Source organism: Bombyx mandarina, chromosome 12, assembly GCF_030267445.1.
Source record: "Bombyx mandarina strain Sakado chromosome 12, ASM3026744v2".
NCBI classification, from domain to species: Eukaryota; Metazoa; Arthropoda; class Insecta; order Lepidoptera; family Bombycidae; genus Bombyx; species Bombyx mandarina.
Window position 1 is genome coordinate 16,025,883 of NC_143219.1, and position 21,729 is coordinate 16,047,611.

A 21,729-nucleotide genomic window follows, 5' to 3' on the forward strand; every position below is an offset into this window, starting at 1 on the left:
CGCGAACTTATTGTGGTACACTTCATTCACGGTTGTTTGCATAAGAGTTAGTGTATTGCGCAATCAAACGGTCTGAGATCGTGGTCAATTAATGATAAAAAAATATGTTCTTTTTTGTACGTTATTACAAAGGTACGTCGTACACTGTGTGCATTACTAATTTGTACGTTATTACAAAGCTAAGTCGTACACTGTGTGCATTACTAATAAAAATCTTACGTTACGGACGTTTTTTTCCGGTTAAGGTACCCCTCCGCATCGTCTCATAAGGAACTTCGTTCCGCAAAAATTCGCAATCAATTTTCCTAAATGTTTCGGCGCTCAACCTCATTCACGAACGGTTTTTATCACAAAGAACCAACTGGAAATCACAATCATAGATCGTTTACCGAATTTAATGGTTAAATTTGCAATTTCGCATAATATGTTTCATTAGCGCATCATTAAGTTCGACGTGCAGCTTAAATCGTTTAAATTAGCTTATTCAAGCTAAACTGTAACTGATGGTTAAACCCGAATAAAAGTCTAAGCTTTTTATTCGTTTGTCCATTTGTATAATTATTGGTGTTCATTTTGTGAGCTTACGGAATAATTGCCATCGTCTTGGCTGTCCCTGCTACGATGTAAATATTTGGGTTAGCCTTCGAACCGGAATGAAGGAATAACAATAAATACAATTGAGTATTTAGTAGGTACCTAGCCTGCCAGTCTAAATAGATTAATTACTTGGAATGAGCTCCCCTCCACGATGTTTCCCGAGCGCCATGACTTGTCATTTTTCAAACAAGGCTTTTGGAGAGTACTTAATAGTAGGCAGCGGCTTGGCTCTGTCCCTGGCATTGCGGAAGTCCATGGGCGACGATAACCACTCACGAACAGGTTTTTTTTTGGTAGTAGTGCTCACAGCCCACCTGATGTTTTGTGGTTACTGGAGCCCATAGACACCTACAACGTAAATGCGCCACCCACCTTGAGATATAAGTTCTAAGGTCTCAGGTATAGTCACAACGGCTGCCCTACCCTTCAGACCGAATCGCATTACTGCTTCACGGCAGAAATAAGTAAGGCGGTGGCACCTAACCGTGCGGACTCACAAAAGGTCCTACCACCAGTAATATGCTCCGTGAGCCGTATGCTCGTCTGCCTACAAGGGTAATAAAAATGTTTATTAAAAATACAAGCACTGATCAGTTTAATGATAAACATCTTAAAATAAATAACAATAATAAATGCTCCACACTCCACAGCCCTGATCCGAGTAAGATTTTCCCTCTGTGTTATCGATTTTGCTAACACATACAAGATAAGAATTACTGGGCACAGAATTGGAACTCTATAGTATGTACATTAGTCACATTCACTAACCATACGACCAACGAATCGGTCTAAATGCTTCGGCGTCAATTTGAAAGCTGAACCTTTCGATATTAAAAAGTTATTATTAACCGACCTCAAGAAATGAGGCTATCGATTCGATTGTAGTTTTTTCACTAAGTCACTTTTATCTAAGTGAACCAATTTTGATGATTTTATTTGAAAATAATGCTTTTCAAGATGCCAATATAAGTTTTAGCAAGTTCCTAGCAGTGGTTTAGGTGTTATTTATGTATATTAGTATTAAGATTTCTTAACAGTCTATTTACATATACCTGTATGTATATTTAAAGACAGACCGCGTGGGCGAGCTGTCCTCAGTTTAAATAGTTAATAGCCCTAAAAGGGGACGTCGCAATCCGGAAACCATTCCGTGACAAGAATATTTTAGATTCAACGCTTCAACTGCGAACAATGGCTCGTTTTTTTTTTTAGAACATGCCGTTTTCAGTTTTCAAATGGAATAAAAGCATTTATCTGAGATAATTTCGATTTCTTTAAAATCGTTCTAAAATAGTTTTCCATTTTAGCCCCGTTCGAACTTTAGCAATGCAGTAACAGCGGAATGTGGTATACTGAGGACTTTGTCGAGATGATCCCGTTATGTCTTTTTTATTAAAGCATTTTCGGCCATTGGGAATCCTTACTATCTGTAACTGCTACATTCATCCACAATGCGTTTCCAGAGATATCTTCTGCCACGTACTATCTCTCTGACTCTGGCATAAACGGGGTTACTGGAGCGCTATAACATATCCTTCTTCAAAGGAAGTTTTCGAAGAGTATTCAGTTTTTGACAGCAACTAGGTTATGCCCTTGGCATAGCTAACGTCTGTTAGCGACGATAACCACTAACCACCAGGCAGGCCATTAGTCTGCTCGTATATAAGGGCAGTAAATGCTGGTCAAAAGTTTGTATTTATTACAAGGATTAAACACTGTAAAGAAGCCCTAAAGATATTCTGTGACGCAGAAACTTCAAAAGCTTTGAAAACAAGGTTACTGTGAAAGTAAACAAGGACGTCTAGGTCTGCCAACTTTCGGAACATTTTTCTCTTGGTGGGTAGCTGAATTCACGTCCAGTAAGCTCCATTATCCTATTAAAATCATCTGGATCTTGAGTTTATCACCAAATTCGCATCAACAAAATCTATGCTAATTTTATCTTAATACACACGCACGTTATGTCAGTCAAGTCAGTACAAAAAACCTACTAAATCCATATAATCAGCGAGTCTTAAGAAAACAAGTATTCAAACACTTTCCGCCTCCGAAATCCTATTACATCAAAGAAAATACGAATGAAAGGACCGTCGTGTATTAAGTCCTTCAGCAAGCCTCGTACTGGGTGAATCCCATTTAAATGTACATAATTCAAGGAACGGAGACACTTCGCATACGAATACCTCTTGGAATAAATTCGGGGATCCTGACTAGTTTCGAAAGACCTATCATATGAGAGCACGTTGAAAACCTCCTCCGTACCCAAATCGAACCGAGCATTTTGTTGGTAATGTTCCCTTAATTTGGAAATAATGATTATAAGTTTTATAAAAATTTGCACATTTCATAACCCTCATAAGAATTTCTCCTGAAGAAACATTTCTCCTGCAATATAAGCACCAAAAACTTACGTATATTGCTGTAAAATAATCAATTAAAATTCCTTAGAGGTCTTATTTAGGAGCATGCCTAGGGCGCTGCCTATCGTTTGGGCATTCTTGAAATCGCATTTAAATATCGCGTTATCACAGGGCTCCGGAAACACTGGAGCGAAGTCCATTTTTTTTTTTGTTGCCTTTGTATGCAGACGAGCATATGGCCCACCTGATGGTGAGTGGTTACCGTCGCCCATGGACTTCAGCAATGCCAAGGGCAGAGCCAAGCCGCTGCCTACCGCTTAATACTCTCCACAAGCCTCGTTTGAAGAAGGACATGTCATAGCGCTCGGGAAACACCGTGGAGGGGAGCTCATTCCATAGCCGGATGGTACGTGGCAAAAAAGATCTCTGGAAACGCACTGTGGATGAATGCAGTGGCTCTAGGTAGTATGGATGAACTCTACTCCGGTGGCGGGCGGTGCGATGGTAAAAACGAGACGTTGGTATCATCTCGAACAATTCCTCAGAGCACTCCCCATGGAACTTGCGGTACAAAATACAGAGGGAACCGAAGTCCCTCCGCAGACCCAGAGGCTCCAATCCCTCCTCGTGTCCATTTCAGAGCCGGGAGTTGCATTTCAGTAGTGATCTGGCGAAATACAATATGATAGCCGCAGTGGATCCAGGTAATAAAGACGCGAAGTTATTAAAACGATTAATTTATCTCATGGTTGATATGGCCTTTTATAGTAACAAAAAGCATGTTTCTTAATTCTGGGTTCAATGGATTGGATCTATTAAAAAAAGTTTCATGGTCATGCCAAAAGGTTATGCACCACTATGGTTAATTGTATGAAAAATATTGAAGAGTGGGGCAGCCGTTGTAACTTGTAAATTGGTGGTGCAATGACAGAAACCTTCCCTGGTATGCTAATAACGACTGTACCAAATTATGACATTCAGATAAACAGAAACGTGTAGAAGACAAACAAACAAACAAACAAACATACCACCGAACATTGATTCTAATTTAATATAGACAGATAGATAGAAAACGAGTAACACAACGGTGGAAGACAAAAATTTCTTGTTACTCAATGTTCATACAGCCTACGGAACTCTTTAGTGTGTGTGTAGGCTTTACATGTTGAAGGCAAGGGTAGGGTCATAATATAATCCACTCACCTAGTAATAAATTGATACATTTACATTTTGAGTGGATCCAGTTGTTGTTTTGCTCTCCATTGATATACCAAGTTGAGGGTAACTTATATTGTCGTATAATGAATTACGTAAAAGTATATAAGGAGTAATACAAATGTTCGTATCGACGCTTGAAAGGCAAACGTGACTTAGCGACAATGCGTGAACTTTACAGTAGACTAATTTAAAGTTGAAATACATGAAAACAAAATTTATTTTAACGAATCCAGCTGTAGCAGAATCTAGCTAGTAGCTGTAGGATTGAAGTGATTTGAATAGACCTAGAAATATATATTTTTTTGCGCGTCGAATATGGTTATTGCCTATCATTTATGTACAAAGCAGTTATTGTCGCTTAGTCATGTTTGCCTTTCAAGCGTCGGTATGATGAAAAAGATAAAATCAATAAAAATATTTGACAAAATCCAAATACTAGCGCTAAAGAAAACCAATTAATTCCAAGTATTATGAGCGAGGCCATTGAAAAAAAAACCCTGATTTAAATCAAGAAATACCATTGGCACTTATCCTGCAGTCCTTTTATCGTGAAAATGAAAATCCAGGTCAAACAAACTGCAGAACTTAGAATATTGTTGGCACCGCTGTGCTAGAGCACGTTGACAAACTGCAGACTTGTGTGCTTTATTATTATTGACGTCCGCAATGTGCTCTTTAACTCTGACCGATATGTGTCTCTTAGTTGTATGAAATGCCTATATATGAAGTGTAAATATGTCTATGTTTGAGAGCCTAGACATTGTACAGCTTATTGACACTAGAATCCGGCAGAAGTATGCCAAACTTAACAGATCTTAGGTACTGACTTACTTTCTTGTTTGGTCTATAAAATTATTTTGTAGTCACACATCCAAATATGTGATCGGAATGTACGACTTGCAATATGCTTTATAACGTAAATACGTAAACACGGTTTGATTTTTATTATAAAATCTAATTTCTTCATCATGGAAGTCTGTTGTGCGATAAGGTACTCTTTTTTTAAAAACCTTTACCTGCCGTCGAAATTTGAATATTGGCACATTCATAGTGGCTGTAAGTTATGGCAACTAAATATCCCTTATAATGTGAAATACGAAGTGATCGTGATTTGGTGATGGTTCGTAATTATCTAAGACCTGGGATTCTCTAATGTTGAAGACGAAACCCCAAGTCAAACAAACAAGCAGACCTCAAGATATTGGTTGCTTCAATATATGCGAAAATAAATTTATAGTCAATAAATAATTTTACAAAATTCTACAGTGTAATTTGCCCGTTATGAAATCACAACGAATTACACTTTACTCACCCATGAAAAGTATTCGAAAAGTCAAAAATCGTAAAATGAAAGTGTCCAAAGGATTTTAGCACCATCGTGCTTATTGCTACGACCTGTCAATCATACGAGCTGAACAATAGCCATGACACAATGCACCTAAAGTTCCGACTTGATGTATCAAGATAGGTGACAGCTTATACGTTGTATGGTCTACGGGACTTTGTTACTACGCTCATACATATGTCCAACCAATGAACCTACTGAGAAAAGAGTATAAAGCTATTTAAAATAAAGCTTCAACATTAAGGCACTATTTCACATGCAGATAACTTAGGACTCAGTAATAATACACCGAGTCCAACTTCTCGGAATACTTCCAGCGTTTCATCTCGGAGAGCTCTCAACAAAGTTCCTTGGGCATTATCTGTACTGAATGAATAAATGATCTGACGCATGCTAGTTTTTCTTAAATAGGTCACTGTGATTCGCGTAAGGTAACTAACTGTTTTTCTTTTTTTTTTATTGCTTAGATGGGTGGACGAGCTCACAGCCCACCTGGTGTTAAGTGGTTACTGGAGCCCATAGACATCCACCCACCTTGAGATATAAGTTCTAAGGTCTCAAGTATAGTTACAACGGCTGCTCCACCCTTCAAACCGAAACGCGTTACTGCTTCACGGCAGAAATAGGGTGGTGGTATCCACCCGCGCGGACTCACAAGAGCTGGTCCTACCACCAGTATGTTTGCATTGTCTAGTTTGTTCGAACAGGGGGCAAGTGAAGTTTACGTAGACCAGCATATCTCGCCCCTTATCCTTCAGTGAGTTCAAATTCTTTAGTCATCACCACCTCACAGTTACAAGTGATGTTATTCAAAGTTAATCCGGAAAGAGGAATAGAAACTTAAACGCTAGATGCTCTAAACTTGGCACTACCCTCAAGGGCGGATCCAGCTTTGGCGCCAGGAGGGGGTCACATAGTCAAATTTAGATACGTTCGTTCCCAAACGTTTGCCATTATACAAAGTTATTATATTATATTAAATTAATTAAATATTGAAGGTATGTAGTTACATAAAATCCGTATGGTGACAAAATATATAAATAAAATCATTATATTCAATTAGTGGTCTACCTAAGTCCTGGAACCAGCTCAGGGAGTGGTCATGACCCCCATGACCCCCCCCCCCCCGGATCCCCCATTGACAACCCTCCTGCTAAAACTTTTGTAGCCATCACGCGTTTAGAACTAAAAAGCGGGTAGTTGTATAATTAAACTAAGATTTCTACGATTCGATCCCCAAGTAGAAGAAGGGTAGATGAGCCTGTGATCTCATTTATCATGTTAGATGGTGGCACTCTACGAGCCTCTGATTTATACCATTGGAAAACTCTTAGTTCAATTATGCAGATCTACTTTTCTTTGTAAGCGCACCTTTCTATCCTACCCTCCGGTAGAAGAGGGTACTTTTGTAATTTGCACATAATTCAAATTCTGGTGTTTTCTTACAAAGCGATCCGCTCGACGTAAATTTTCCGCGTTCTTAATTATTAATTCGTATTTTATCTCTCTTCTTTCCTTCTGTTTTAAATAAACGGTTTCTTTAATTACATAGAGATCGAAATTAACTGTCTCAAATGCGTTAGAAATGTTCTAAGGGTATTTTACTTAATGTTCTTTTCATAAATGAATGAATCGCTGACGTTTTAATTCAAACATATCTATATATATATATAAATGAATTGCTGTTCGTTAGTGTCGCTACAACTCGAGAACGGCTGGACCGATTTGGTTAATTTTAGTCTTAAATTATTTGTGGAAGTCCAGAGAAGGTTTAAAAGGTAGATAAATATGAAAATTCTAGGAATTAAATAAAAATAACAATTTTGTTTTTTCTTTGATGTGTCCCCCGTCGGACGGATTCCTTTTGTTTGTTTTAAGTTTATTTTATACAAAAGCTTAGGTCTTTTACTTATCGATTGAGGCACTACGAAATCTGCCGGGTCAGCTAGTTTTGAATAAAAATATTTATTCAGACGAAACGTTCATAGTTATATAGGTTTTTTTATTGGTTCCTTTTTTATATACATGTACATATAAACGAGCTCACGGTCCACTTGGTATTAAATGATTATCGGAGCCTATAGACAACTTAAATGCCGCCACTCAATTAGACATAATAATATTCTTCTGTCTTCTGTTCTGAGTCTGTCTCAATTACAACGGCTGTCCCACCCTGCAAACCAGAACTCATTATTACTTACCGGTAGAAATGGTTAGGGTGGTGATACCTATCCGAGTGAGCTCACAAGATACCCTACCACCAGTAAAAATATGTCACAATTGATTAATCATGTTTTATCATTGCACTATAAGTAGTCAGATTCTTGAACAAGCTCGAGTCCCAATATTTAACAGCCTATTGCTCATTGGCTGCGCTAATTTGAAAGGTCTTTACTACATCAAGGAAAAATATGGATAACAAATTTCTAAGGCCAATAAAAATATATATGTAATTAGTATCATAATCTATCTCATCATTGCCTCATCACTATAATGCTATTTAATAAATAACGTTCAAAGTCTACAACTCTAAGCCGCTTTTAAGATTAGTTAAAGCAATTTGTCCGCTATATCTCAGAGGTGAGGTTGATAAATTACACGAGATGTGTACCTGAGATTTCTTCTATGATTGATTACTTCTTAATTCTGATTAATAGGGTAGACAATGTTAGACGAATAGTCATGTACAGGATATAAAATCTGCTACGTGATCTGGATTTCGTGGTAAATGCCTACTGAATGATTTAACTGAGACAAGAAATAGGAATGAACAGTATTTTTCATTTTTTTAACTATGCTAATAAAATGTGTCAATGAGAAAAAAAAATCATAAATAACTTCATTAGAAAATATTATAGTTATTGGAAAAATGAAGGGAATTGTTCAACCAAACGTATTATCTTAATATCTTAATATAATATGTAAATTACGTGTCACGTTGTTTGTCCGCGATGGACACCTAAACTACTGAACTGATTTTAACAATTTTTTTTTAAATATGTGTTTTGTTCCCACTTAAGCCATTAGGATGACTACTGATGATAAGCCATTAGTATTAGGATGATTTTTATTTCGATTAATGGTCGCAACATTTATTAATCTAATATATAAAATTCTCGTGTCACAGTTTTCGTTGCCATACTCCTCCGAAACGGCTTGACCGATTTTGATGAAATTTTTTGTGCTTATCCGGTATCTATGAGAATCGGCCAACATCTATTTTTCATCCCCCTAAATGTTAGGGGTAGTGCACCCCTAAATTATTATTTTTATTTTTTAGACAAAATTTTTAATTTCTATTTTTTTATGATACAACATACAAAAATACATACAATCCTCAATTTTCACCCTTCTACGATCAACCCTTATTTTTTATTTGCTAATTAAAAACTTTAAAATTTTTTGGGAGAATTTTGTTTTTATTTTGTCATGACGTAGAATAATAAAATTCATATTACTCTGAAATTTTCACCCCTCTACGATCAACTCCTATTTTTTATTTGTTAACTTTAATTTTTTTGGCAAGATTTTCATTTTTATTTTTATTTTGTCACTAGCGACCCGCCCTCGCTTCGCTTCGGAAACATTAAAACACACATGAAATAAAAAAATAAAAAAATAAAAAAAAGTAGCCTATGTTCATCGGGGACAATGTCGGCTTCTAATGGAAAAAGAATTTTTCAAATCGGTCCAGTAGTTTCGGAGCCTATTCGAAACAAACAAACAAACAAATCTTTCCTCTTTATAATATTAGTATAGATGAATTAAAATAAAAAATCTGATGTTACTCTCAATTTTTCATCCCTCTATGATCAACCCCTTTTTTTATTTGTTAATTATAAACTTTAATTTTTTTGTCAAGTTTTTTATTTTGTTTTGTCATTACTTAAAATAAATAAAAAATCATATTACTGTCAATTTTCACTCTTATACGATCAACCCCTATTTTTCCATCCCGATTAATATTTTTTTAATTCTATGCACAAATCCGCAATAAGGTTGCAAGATGGCAATATTATAATTGTAGTACGATAAATTCTTATTCAGAGTTTATAATTTCAAGTTCCTTTAATTATGTTTTTTTTTAAATTGAATTTGATCTCCCGCCCTCGCTGGTCGACTACTGATCAACTATCAATCGATCAGCAATCCCCGCCAGGTGTCACCACTCATTCAGCAAACATCACGTAGTGGGGATGAGGACGAAGCCGGTCTCCTGTCTTACTATTTTTTAAGAGATTTTATGACCTGGTAACTGAGACCTTTAAGTCATGTCTTATTTTAATTGATATTAATCATATTTTTATGAAATATGATACTATGGAGTGAAATGAAATGAAGATGATTAATTTGAGACACTAATCAACTGGGACGAAATTAAATGAAATGAATTGAGATGATATGGGATGAAATATAATCTTAGTAAAATGGTGGTCATTACTAAGATTTTTTAAGTGGACTTTTTTTTTTTTTATTGCTTGGATGTATGGACGAGCTCACAGCCCACCTGGTGTTAAGTGGTTACTGTAGCCCATAGACATCTACAACGTAAATGCGCCACCCACCTTGATATATAAGTTCTAAGGCCTCAAGTACAGTTACAACGGCTGCCCCACCCTTCAAACCGAAACGCATTACTGCTTCACGGCAGAAATAGTCCGGGTGGTGGTACCTACCCGCGCGGACTCACAAGAGGTGACTCACCAGACTCACCAGTGATTACGCAAATTAGAATTTTACGGGTTTGATTTTTATTACACGATGTTATTCCTTCACCATGGAAGTCAATCGTAAACATTTGTTGAGTACGTATTTCATTAGAAAAATTGGTACCCGCCTGCGGGATTCGAACACCGGTGTATCGCTTCATACGAATGCACCGAACGTCTTTACGTCCTTTAGGCCACGACGACTTTCAAAACTTTTTTGAGGATCCCGAGAAGTTACGTCCAGCGGCTTTGTTTCATTTTCCCACATTTGTGCACTTTCACAGATATTAAACAGTTAATAAACGACCATTATTACACATTCAAGCCCGAAGAAACACTAAATAGACAAAATAAAACAAATCACACAACTTCACTCCTCGCGTTCCCGCCAAAATGGGGACATTTTGTCTTACTTACTCACTATACATCATAGATTATACACTTAATATATTTGAGAGCTATACAATACTATACATTTTTCAACCATGCTTTTTTGGTTTTATTTGTGTAATAGTATGTTCAGTAGGTCTGAGAATCGGCTACTATCTATTTTTCATACCCCTAAGTGAAAAGGGTTGTTCACCCCAAACATTAATTTTTTATTTTAATTTTTTGGATTTTTTTTTTGTTTATAATGAGGTATTATGTGGTTAAATGAGTGTGGCGGGTAGCCATCATACAACGCAAGATAATTGACAGATGCCTGAATCTCGCTTACGACATTTTCAAGATAAAGCGCATAAGCGCAAGCTCAGTGACCTCCGACCCATCAGTATATTGCCCTGCTTGTCTAAAATTCTAGAGAAAGTAATATCTTCACAGCTGACGGACTATCTCGAGAAACATAACATATTGCCTGAGTATCAGTCCGGATTCCGGAGATCGCGTGGTACTGCAACTGCTCTCTTAGATGTGACGGATAATATCCTTGCTGCACAGGATCGGGGTATGTGTACGGTTCTGGTACTTCTGGACTTCTCTCGAGCATTCGACAGCTTGAACATTGACCTTCTTCTTGCCAAATTGAGTTTCTACGGCTTAAGTGCGGATACCATTCGTTGGTTCTCAAGTTATCTGACTGAACGATCGCAATTGGTGGAAATTCGTCGCGGTGAGGGTAATGTTCGATCCAACATGGCTAACGTCATTAATGGTGTACCACAGGGTTCGATCCTGGGCCCTTTACTATTTATCCTTTACAGCGCAGATATTGTTGGTCATATCAATAATTGTCAGTACCATATATATGCTGATGACATTCAACTGTACATCTCTTTTAAGATGTCCGAGTTTACAATGGCCATTGAGAAACTTACAGGGGACCTAAATAGAGTGGCGAATTGGTCGGAACAGAACTCACTCTTCTTAAATCCCAGCAAGACTAAATATATTGTGTTTGGAAATGAATCTCGATTGTCTAAGCTTCCATCACAACCTTTCAATGGGTTAAATATTCGAAATGACCCCATTGAGAGAGTATATGAGGTGCGTAACTTGGGCCTACTGATGGATGCAGGTCTCCGGTTTAAGAAGCATGTCACTGAGATGGTCCGCCACTGCTTCTATCGCTTGAAGGTCCTGTACCGCATCCGCAATTATCTCGGTGAAAAACTTCGGATTCAACTCGTTGAGACACTGATTCTCTCGAAACTGAATTATGCGGACGTGGTATACGGACCAAGATTACTTAATTCAACTGGGCGCATATTACAGAGAGTACAGAATGCATGCATGAGATTTTGCTTTAGCATCCCACCACGATCCCATGTTACGCCGATAATTAATCAAAGCAAAATGTTGAATTTAAAGTTGAGAAGGAAGTTGCATTTTGCTTGTTTATTATTTGGAGTCGTAAAATTGCAAACGCCGAATTATTTATATCTTAAGTTGACTTATTTAGGAGATGGCGGTAGGCAATCGCGACAACGCTCCCAAGTGTTTGCGACTCCTCGACACTGCTCTGCTGCTTTTAGAGGCAGCTTCCGCTACTTGGCCTCTAAATGCTGGAACAATATTCCTCCACCTATCCGGCACCAGAGAACGCTAAGGTCCTTTAAAACAAATTTAAAAGTATATCTTTTGAATATACAAGAAAAATTCGAAAATATCAAATATAATTACTCCGTACTATAATTAATTGTGCTTTGCAACTGCAATTTTTATTTAATTAATTTAATAATGTCATTTTGTTGTCCTTTTCATAACTGTTTTATTTTTAATTTTTTATTATTCATGTTCTTTTTATTTTTTAATATATTTTACAATGATGTGTATTGGTCGTTCTAATGCTGGTGTGCGCGTCACTCCGCAGGTGCCGGCGGAAGATCAGCGCCGCAGTACCGATTGTCTCGATACTGTTAGGCATTGCTGAGCCGGTAACCGTTTCCAAGCCTCGTTATTTTTGTTATCTTTTTTATTTATTTTTTGTATTTGTGTTTGGAATAAATGTTTATTATTATTATTATTATTATTATTATTATTATTATTATATACAAGTTCCGAACAACAACATTTGGACCGTCGGTCTACCGAGCAATATCACCCGCTCGGTGGAAGATCTTCCCTTTCGTCGTTAAGCCTTCCCCAAACTGGTGACCTGCGACGGAACAATCGCAATCTTCTGATTCATCATCAGCGCATCAAGAACTTCGGCTACCACAATCCCCGCATTCTCGCAGATAAAAGCAAGTCATCGACAGTCGTCCCACAGCAAGCCAGCATCGCAGCCTCAACAGGATCATCGCAGCCGACTCACCGCGCCTCCTGGCCCTACGGCACGCACCTACACTGCCTCATCACGCAGCATTCAAGCTCAGTCTCGACTCACCGCAGACTTCGAGCAGCACTGGCGACAATCACGCAGCATTCAAGCTCAGTTTCGACTCACCGCAAACTTCGAGCAGCACTGGCACTTGCAAGCTAATCTCAGCACGGACAACGCTAACTAAAAATGACACGACCTCCAGTCTCGGAGGGGAGTGATGTGGCGGGTAGCCATCATACAACGCAAGTTAATTGACAGATGCCTGAATCTCGCTTACGACATTTTCAAGATAAAGCGCATATATACAAGTTCCGAACAACAACATTTGGACCGTCGGTCTACCGAGCAATATCACCCGTTCGGTGGAAGATCTTCGCTTTCGTCGTTAAGCCTTCCCCAAATGAGGTTTTTTTTTCTACAGTAGAATTTCCCTAGAAATCCTATTTAAGGCAACACAACGTTTGCCGGGTCAGCTAGTTAACAATAAAATGATTTGTTATGTTGATTAATTATTGTTATTAATTGTAATTTTCGTAGGTCTAAAAGAGATGGCGCCTTAAATCTGTTTTACAGACAGTTGTAATACTGTCTGACATTAATATCTCATAGATGGCGCTGTGTTAAAAATACCAACGCTTCACATAAGCTACAATTTAATAGCATAAACACCACGTGTTGCTGAGACTAAAGTATACGTGAAATTTATTTCGTAGTAAATGCAATACAGTGAAATCCAATTGTTCTTACTTTTTTCTTCTTTTTTTTTGGTATTAGCATAGCCGGCCGCGTGCTATTTAGAAACAAAAACCTTAGCCATAGCAACGTGTGGCCGGGTCTGCTAGTAGTAGTAATAAGTTAATGTTAGAGTCATTCCTATAGCATAGTCTTGTACCATGTCTATACTGCCTATCATAAGAGTTAAAATAATTTCAATACATTACTTCATCGAGTTTCGAGATGAACATAAAAATATTAAATTAAATTTTATTCTAAATTGTTTTATAACTTAAATTTTCAAGGACTTACACACCAAAAACTCGTTCAGATATTTAAGGAGGTTGAAAACCTTTAATATATAATCAAACGTTGGATACCCCTTGACGATCCCTTAAAAACTTTCAAGAAGACTTCATGTAACATGTGAATAGCATTTTCAACTATGTAAATCTCTCAGAGGATTGGAGGGATGTGGCCTTTTTTGGATAGAAGATATAAAAGCGACAGCAGGAAGCGATTGGAAAAAGAAAGTCATGGACCAAGTGGTTTGGAAGAAGCTGGAGGAAGCCTTTACCCGAGAAGGGGTTTCAATCAATGGTACAGAAGAAAGTAACGATAGCGAGTAAATGAAAGTGAAAGAAATTCTACCCTAGTATATATTAAATCGCATGTAATAACGATATTATTATGGATTGGAAATAAACGGGCTTTATTATTATTATTAAATCTCTCAGAATGAGGCATGACGACTCTGGCTAGGCTTTTTTTCATTACTATTACTTTTTGTTCATGTTAATGAATTATAATAAATACAATGATAAAGTTACAAAACCTGCAACAATTTCCCTCATACAAATGTTTATCCATATAATGGGGTTAAACTAAGTGATAGCTCTAGGGGAACATTAGACGTGACCCGCCATCTCTTTTTACAGCAACAAAGTTCATTCCTACTGTGTGGGACCCGCACGGTCATCAGAGTATATTTTCAGAGTGTTTTTGCACGTACTATCCCGCTCTGGAAAAACCTCGTTCTCCGTGCTCACGCTTCGTCATGTATTTTTAAAGGCTACTGTAAAAGTTTTTTGGTGGATATTACAGCAGCCATGATATTGCTAATGTGGATGATAGGCAGGTAAAAAAATAATATATACATTATATATTTTAATATAATATCGTTTTCATTAAAGCTTTCTAAAAAAGAAGAACTATGGTGATCTGCTTGCTGCCACATACCACTAATAGTTTTGAATCATAGTCCACGACTTATAAAATAGATATAAAAAAGTATATAAAAAAGAGTTAGCATATTGTTCAGACTCAGAAAAAACTCTACCAGTGTCTCTACGTAAAAAGAACAAAAAAAAGCGATTTCGAATTATTCGTTTCCCTGAAGATGTGTGCTCGAATTCCCCAATGTAGAAAATAAACTATTGACTTTACCCAGACGTAGAGTCGTATGTTTGCAGTATGGGGGCTGTTAGCCAATTTGCCTTAATTGGCCCCTAGGGCGGCGGAGTTTCGCGCTCGAGGTAAAAATATATTGATGTTATATCGTTGTTACAATTTCACAAAATTTGCGTTTGTTTTTTTTTATTTTCTTTATTTAATTTAATGCTTTCAAATATCGCGTTTGTTTTTTTATATTATTTATTTATTTATTTAAATTAATGCGTTGGTAGACCGCTTCGGGAATTCGGCAGGAGTAGCATTCCAATACCACATTATTTATTAGGTGGCCATTTGGTAACAAATCAATTTCTTTTTCTAACTGTTGTATTCATGTTTTTCTTGTGAGTCACGATTTAGTAACCTATTATAAGGTGAATTCACGTTGCTTCTTCTATGGATCCCAATATACCATACTAATGTGAACTGGTATATTGTCTATTCACAATCAAACAGCAAAAAAGAATTCGTCATCATCTTTAAAATTTATTGAGCTGCACGGTAGACTTCGTAGTACCTCAATCGATAAATAAAAAACCTAAACTTTTGTATAAAATAAACTTAAAACAAACAAAAGGAATTCGTCCGACGGGGACACACACATCAAAGGAAAAACAAAATTGTTATTTTTATTTAATTCCGAGCATTTTCATATTTATTTACCTTTTAAACGTTCTCTGGACTTCCACAAATAATTGAAGACCAAAATTAGCCAAATCGGTCCAGCCGTTCTCGAGTTTTAGCGAGACTAACGAACAGCACTTCATTTTTATATATATTCAGATTAGATAGTATTTCAAATGTTAAATGAATAAAATAAACAAAGGTATTGAACAATCACGGTTGCTACTTATCAAAATCTCAGGAGATTAAAAAAAAGAACACTAATAAAAATAATCTATAAACAAAAGTTGTGTAAGCATCAAATATATCGAGGGGTAAAGGCTATTCAGTTTAAGCGACATTTCGCTCAATACGCGAGATTTATCTATGTAATTAAAGGCCCGTTTTATTTGGTATTAGCATCAACAATGCGACCTTGTTCATTGGAATCAAAATTATGTTTACCCCATAAAAAAACCGAAAAAGTTTTTAAGTCATGATATTTTTTGCCAATTTTATTCTTTAAATGGTTCTCCTGTAAATTTGTAAAAATTTTGCTTAAACCAGCTTAGCCTTTCGTCCTTCGGTAAAATAAAAACTTATACTGAAAACCCAGCAATAGAAACAGTTTAGATTGGAATTTAAAAGCAAAAGTATACATGAAGCATCAGGACAAGATAAATGAAGCAAAAATGCGGCCCCTAGAGAGTCCCTGGATGTGGGATGAGCTGCTCTTTTTTTTGACTTATGCTGATAGTCATGAGAGGCTATTTCAGCTTTACCCTAACGTTTGTAGGTGAGCTCACGGGGCTCAAACCGGAGTGTTGCTAACACTGGCCCTAGCAAGAGCGTTGCTTCGCAGAAATTACCACTGGATCGGAAACACGACCCACTGAGAAGATCCGGCGAGAAACTCAGTGGGCTGAATCTGCGAGTTAATTCGCTCGTCGAGCCATTCGTCGCAAGCGACGGGCTCGACCAGGACCGTAACCGGTGCTTGTGGTACCTAAAAGCACCATTAATGGATCGGGAGGATCCGTCATGACGTGCTTTGAACGACGTCGACAATCGGCTCACTTCGGGTGGTGTGCTTCGATAGCCGAGGTGTCATCGCTCGACTTGAATTGAAAGACGCTCTTTACCGGAGTTAAGAAGAATTAATATATCTGGGATCAAACCTTTTCATGCTGCGCTTTGTTATACATATTTTGATTTTATAAGCTCTACTAGATTGTGCATCTTAATATTATATACCAATTAAAAATTTCCTTTGTTATTGCGACAGAGTCTCGTTGCAATACTACCCACTATACGCTCACTATGTCGAATGATAATGTAGATGTCAGCTATTCTGTCACATACGTATTGTTACGCCGCTAAGAGTAATGCCATCTGTCGTCGTATAGTAGAAACGTATATCAAAAGAACTAGTAATATCGAAAACACTCGAGAAGTGTAACGCTATCTATTATTAAATAGTAGAAAACACATATTGAAACGACTCGCCCTATCGGGAATCTTCTTGATAATTGTGGACTTGTCGTTTCGACTATATGAGCGTTGCAGAGGTGACATGAAGGTAGTTAGGAATCGGATCTACTCGAAGCGAAATAGTGAATGGATCACCTGAAGCGAAGCGGAAGAAGTGAATTGTGATTTGCAAAGTGTGACTTAAGTGCTAAATAGATTTTTTTATTTGTACTTCAGTGAGAGTTTTATTTATCCCCAGCCCCAGCGTAATATTTACACAAGTTGACACTACTAAACATTATCGCAATTTGGTCGACAGGAACGGTCGTGCTAAAAAAACTGTATTTAAGTCTACCCTCGAACTAATTGCAAATCCAGTAGCTAATTCCCTAACATAAAAAGGGCCCACAATAATTCCCTAAAAGCCTGAGACCTAAATACACAACTAAAAAAGGCTTTTCGGGAACCCGGGGATTACAGGGAAACGTGATCGCCGCACGCCGTGTTAGTGGCCAAACGACCACAGCCTTGAAGATAAAACGAATCGCTCCTCTCATAGAATCAGTCTGTTTCTTCCATGCGTGTCATTTGTAGGACCTTCCCTTAAATCGCGTTACACTTTATCATTAGATTTTGGAGGTACATTACCGATTTTAATAGGCAACCTTTCTGTGTATTTTTCCTTTTTTTGTGAAAGCTCTTCAAATATTTTTTCTCTAGTCATCGTTTTCATATTTACTTTTTCAAAAAAGTTGGTATAAAATGGCTCGTTATCTGTCTGATTTTTAGTACGAACTATTTCTGTTATTCGTTCATCTTAAGCTATCTATTTAACATGAGTATATTTTTGGGTATATTTTTATAACGAGAGGATACAATCTGTGACACTTATGCTCATAACAATACTTCTAGAACGCATGTACTTTCCAATTACGATGAAATTTAATTCAAAGTATTCATGACCTAATCGCCCTGTATACTAGTATACATTTTTTAAAGCTAATACTTATTTAATCGTGTTCATGATTGACTCAGTGAAGAAAAAACATCTAAGGAGTATTAAAATCAAACCCGCAAAAATTATAATTTGCATAACTATTGGTGGCAGGGTGTTGGGTCCACCCGCATTAATGGAACTACTATTCAGCCTGTTTCTATTTGGAAGTAGTATTAACAATTAGTTCGCTCTGAAGGATGGACAACTGTTTTACAATACAAATGAAGTCCAGTGTGGGTAGCGGTAGCTTGTTTAATCAGTACATATAAATAAAATTGGAGTGTCTGTTTGTAATATTGAAATAACCGCTTTTTACTACATGCATATGAATATATATACAGTACATACAACAAAATAACATTTTTTACAATTTTTGTCTGTCCATCTGTCTGTTTGTTCCGGATAATCTCTCGAACGGCTGGACCGATTTTGACGAGACCTTCACTGATAGATAGCTGATAATATAAGCAGTAACTTAGGCTACTTTTTTTAGAATAGCTTCGCCTCGCGGCGTCATCCGCGGTACGACAATAAACGCGGGTAGGTAACATCGCGGGACTCAGCTATCAATAATAAAATTTAATGTTTCCGAAGCGAAGCGAGGGCGGGTCGATAGTATATAATAAACCACGTTGTGGTAACGTGTGGTACCTTAAACCAACACTACAAATTCCACCACAACGTACTTAAATTCCATGCCTTACTTTAAAAATATTCAAAACTCTAACACAGGCGTCCTTTGCAAACAACTTCGGTCGCTCATAATCTTAATACTTCAAAAACAACAGTATATTTCGGTAAGTATTCTCAGTCTCCAGCATTTTAATGTTCTCGACTGCAATTTAATTCCGGCCACGTTTCCTGAGCAATTAGTGCCCGCGGTGAAACTCGAAGGCTTTGCTGCAAACAATAAAATTAATTGTACGGTCTTTATTGTAATACATGACTATTATTCAAGAAGATGAACAGATTGTAGAAACCAGTATCCTTAAATCATGGGGGGCTTGAACTGAATACTTTACTCGGAATGGAGAAGTGGAGATTACAGGTTTTGTTTTTTATTGGGAGACCATTGGAGATTGGTATATTTAAATTTAAATTATCTCTATAAATGAAAATCGAGCTTGGTCACCTTATGTCTTGGATTGCGTGAGGCCTTTTGTAATTATCAAGAATTGATAGTAATCAAATTTTTTTTTAAACTTCAATGTATTTGCAATAGATGTTCAGGTGACGTCACGTGACCATTTGGTATTTATTGCAGTAAAGATACGAGAATATTGCCAAATCACGAGGCGCGATAACAATATGTGGAAGTTCACGAACAGTCACACCCTTTAAGCTAGAACTGGTTCGCGGTAGATTTTAGGCATCTTTTCACTACATAACAGATTATTTTAATTTGATTTATATCAATCAACCTTCCGATAATCATCAGAAAGTTTCAAGGGATTGTTACTTATCACATGTCGTAAATTGCTGAACTCAATCCGCTAATATGCATTCGATATTTGGAATAGTAGTTTTTACGGTCTTTGTGCAGACAAAACTACAACTACTGTTTACTTTAAACTATAGTAGTGATATTTTTTTTTATTGCCTTTGTAGGCAGACTAGCATACGGCCCACCTGATGGTGAGTGGTTACCGTCGCCCATGGACTTCAGCAATGCCAAGGGCAGAGCCAAGCCGCTGCCTACCGCAAAATAGTAGTTTTAATTTTATATTCTCTGGAATTACCAAATTGAAAAAAAAAAGCAGTCAACGAAACATATAAATTTGATCAAAGAAATTTAGTAAAACATCCAGGAAGCGAATGGACTGTGCTCTGAATTAGACGATTTGAGGCATCTGTTGGCATGTAAGCTGCAATTGCTATTGATCGGACTATTAGGCGATAAGGGTCCTCCCGGAATCCGATGCGCCTCAAGATTGCCAAATATGCGACAACAATGCACCAATGCTCGGCAACGACAGTTTTGGAATGGTTACAAACGCTAAAGACCATTTGTTGTTAAACACGACTTACATGGAAGTATGTGCGGAAAACTTTGTTTTTTTCCGGCTTTTTGTCCACGGGTACTAACAATCTTACCGGCTTAGACCACGTGAAAGTATTTACAAATTTGTCTTTTCGACATAGTAAACTTCAATTGGAATCTAAATAAAAAGAATATATACTACAACCAGAAATAGACGGTAGGAAAAGAGCAAAGATTACAATAATAACATAGATCAGTGCTCGTGTTGTGTGTGACAGCTTACCCATTGGCTCGAATGTCGACCGTTTAGTTATCTCCCGCTCGTGCTAAATACATATTTCAACAAGGGATTTTGTTTTTGTTACTCCGAGGGCTTAGAATACTTTACGTTGTGCCAATGGACGGAAATACCCTTCAGAATTGTAGGGCAAGCCAATTCAGTTTGCTTGAATAACAAAATTAACTCAAGTTTGTAGGCCTTAACAGTTAAGTTGTTTGGTATTCGGAAAACAGCACTGGAGTATCTCATGACAAAATAGGTAAGACTAGTGATAAGCTCAGAAGCTGTACTAGTACCTATTTGGCCACGATTAAATTGAATCTTACCATTTCAACAATAAGATCTATTTTTTTTATCTTAATAACGCGAGCATCTTAAAAATTGAAACCTACTAAATTTATAAATCGGTAGTGAATAAAAAACTAGAGAGAGTTAGATTATTTATTTCCAAACATAAAATTTTCTCAGATTCTGTTCCGTGTACTTCGAATGAGGATTTTTCCATATCCCAAAAATTACTTACGCGTGAAGCTTAGGTACGTAACATGTTTTATTGGCGTTCACACAAAACATTTCGTCTACAAAAAACTTATTTTCTCAAGCCTACATAAAGGACCTTTCCGGGAATCTTTCACAATTACTACCCGCAGATTTCTCACGTATCGGAGCGAGTCACTCACTGCGCCAGAGTCATAAAACCCACGAAATACGTTCGCGTACTCTGCGTTCGTCGTAAAACGGAGAATTCTTCGAGTACTGTAGAAAATCTTTTTTTTATCGCATCAAAACGAACGATCAATCATTTCGGCGACATATAATGTATTCCTCGTTTTGTCGCTTGGATGTAGATGGATTTATACTGGTTTAGGGAGAAAATGGGTACGAAAGAAACGTTTCTTTGAATAGAGAGCGGTTTTTCGTGTTTATTTTTGATATGAGAAGTCTTTGTGTCGTTCTATCGACTTTTATGAGGGGAAATAAATATTTGTAAGTAGCGCGTACTTAACAACTTTTACATTATGCTATATACTATACGATTATGGTTTGGTTATAATATCAATAAAATATATTTTGGACAATTGCTGTTTTTCGTGAGTCGGAGAGATAATTATTTTAATTTGTAAATAATTATTTTATAAATTTACAATGTAATCCCGCTTTTATTATTTTCATATTATTTATTCCAATATTTCGAATACTTTACAGCTCTCATTGTCGCTGATGACTAAGTTTCTTGTC

General features: G+C 37.0%; 1 protein-coding gene across 1 annotated transcript in view; it reads right to left on the bottom strand.

Annotated features, from left to right (window-relative positions):
* The window catches only part of LOC114247306 (uncharacterized), a 77,445-nt gene that overhangs the window by 12,280 nt on the left and 43,436 nt on the right, over positions 1-21,729 (bottom strand). The gene's annotated exons all lie outside the window — the stretch shown is intronic.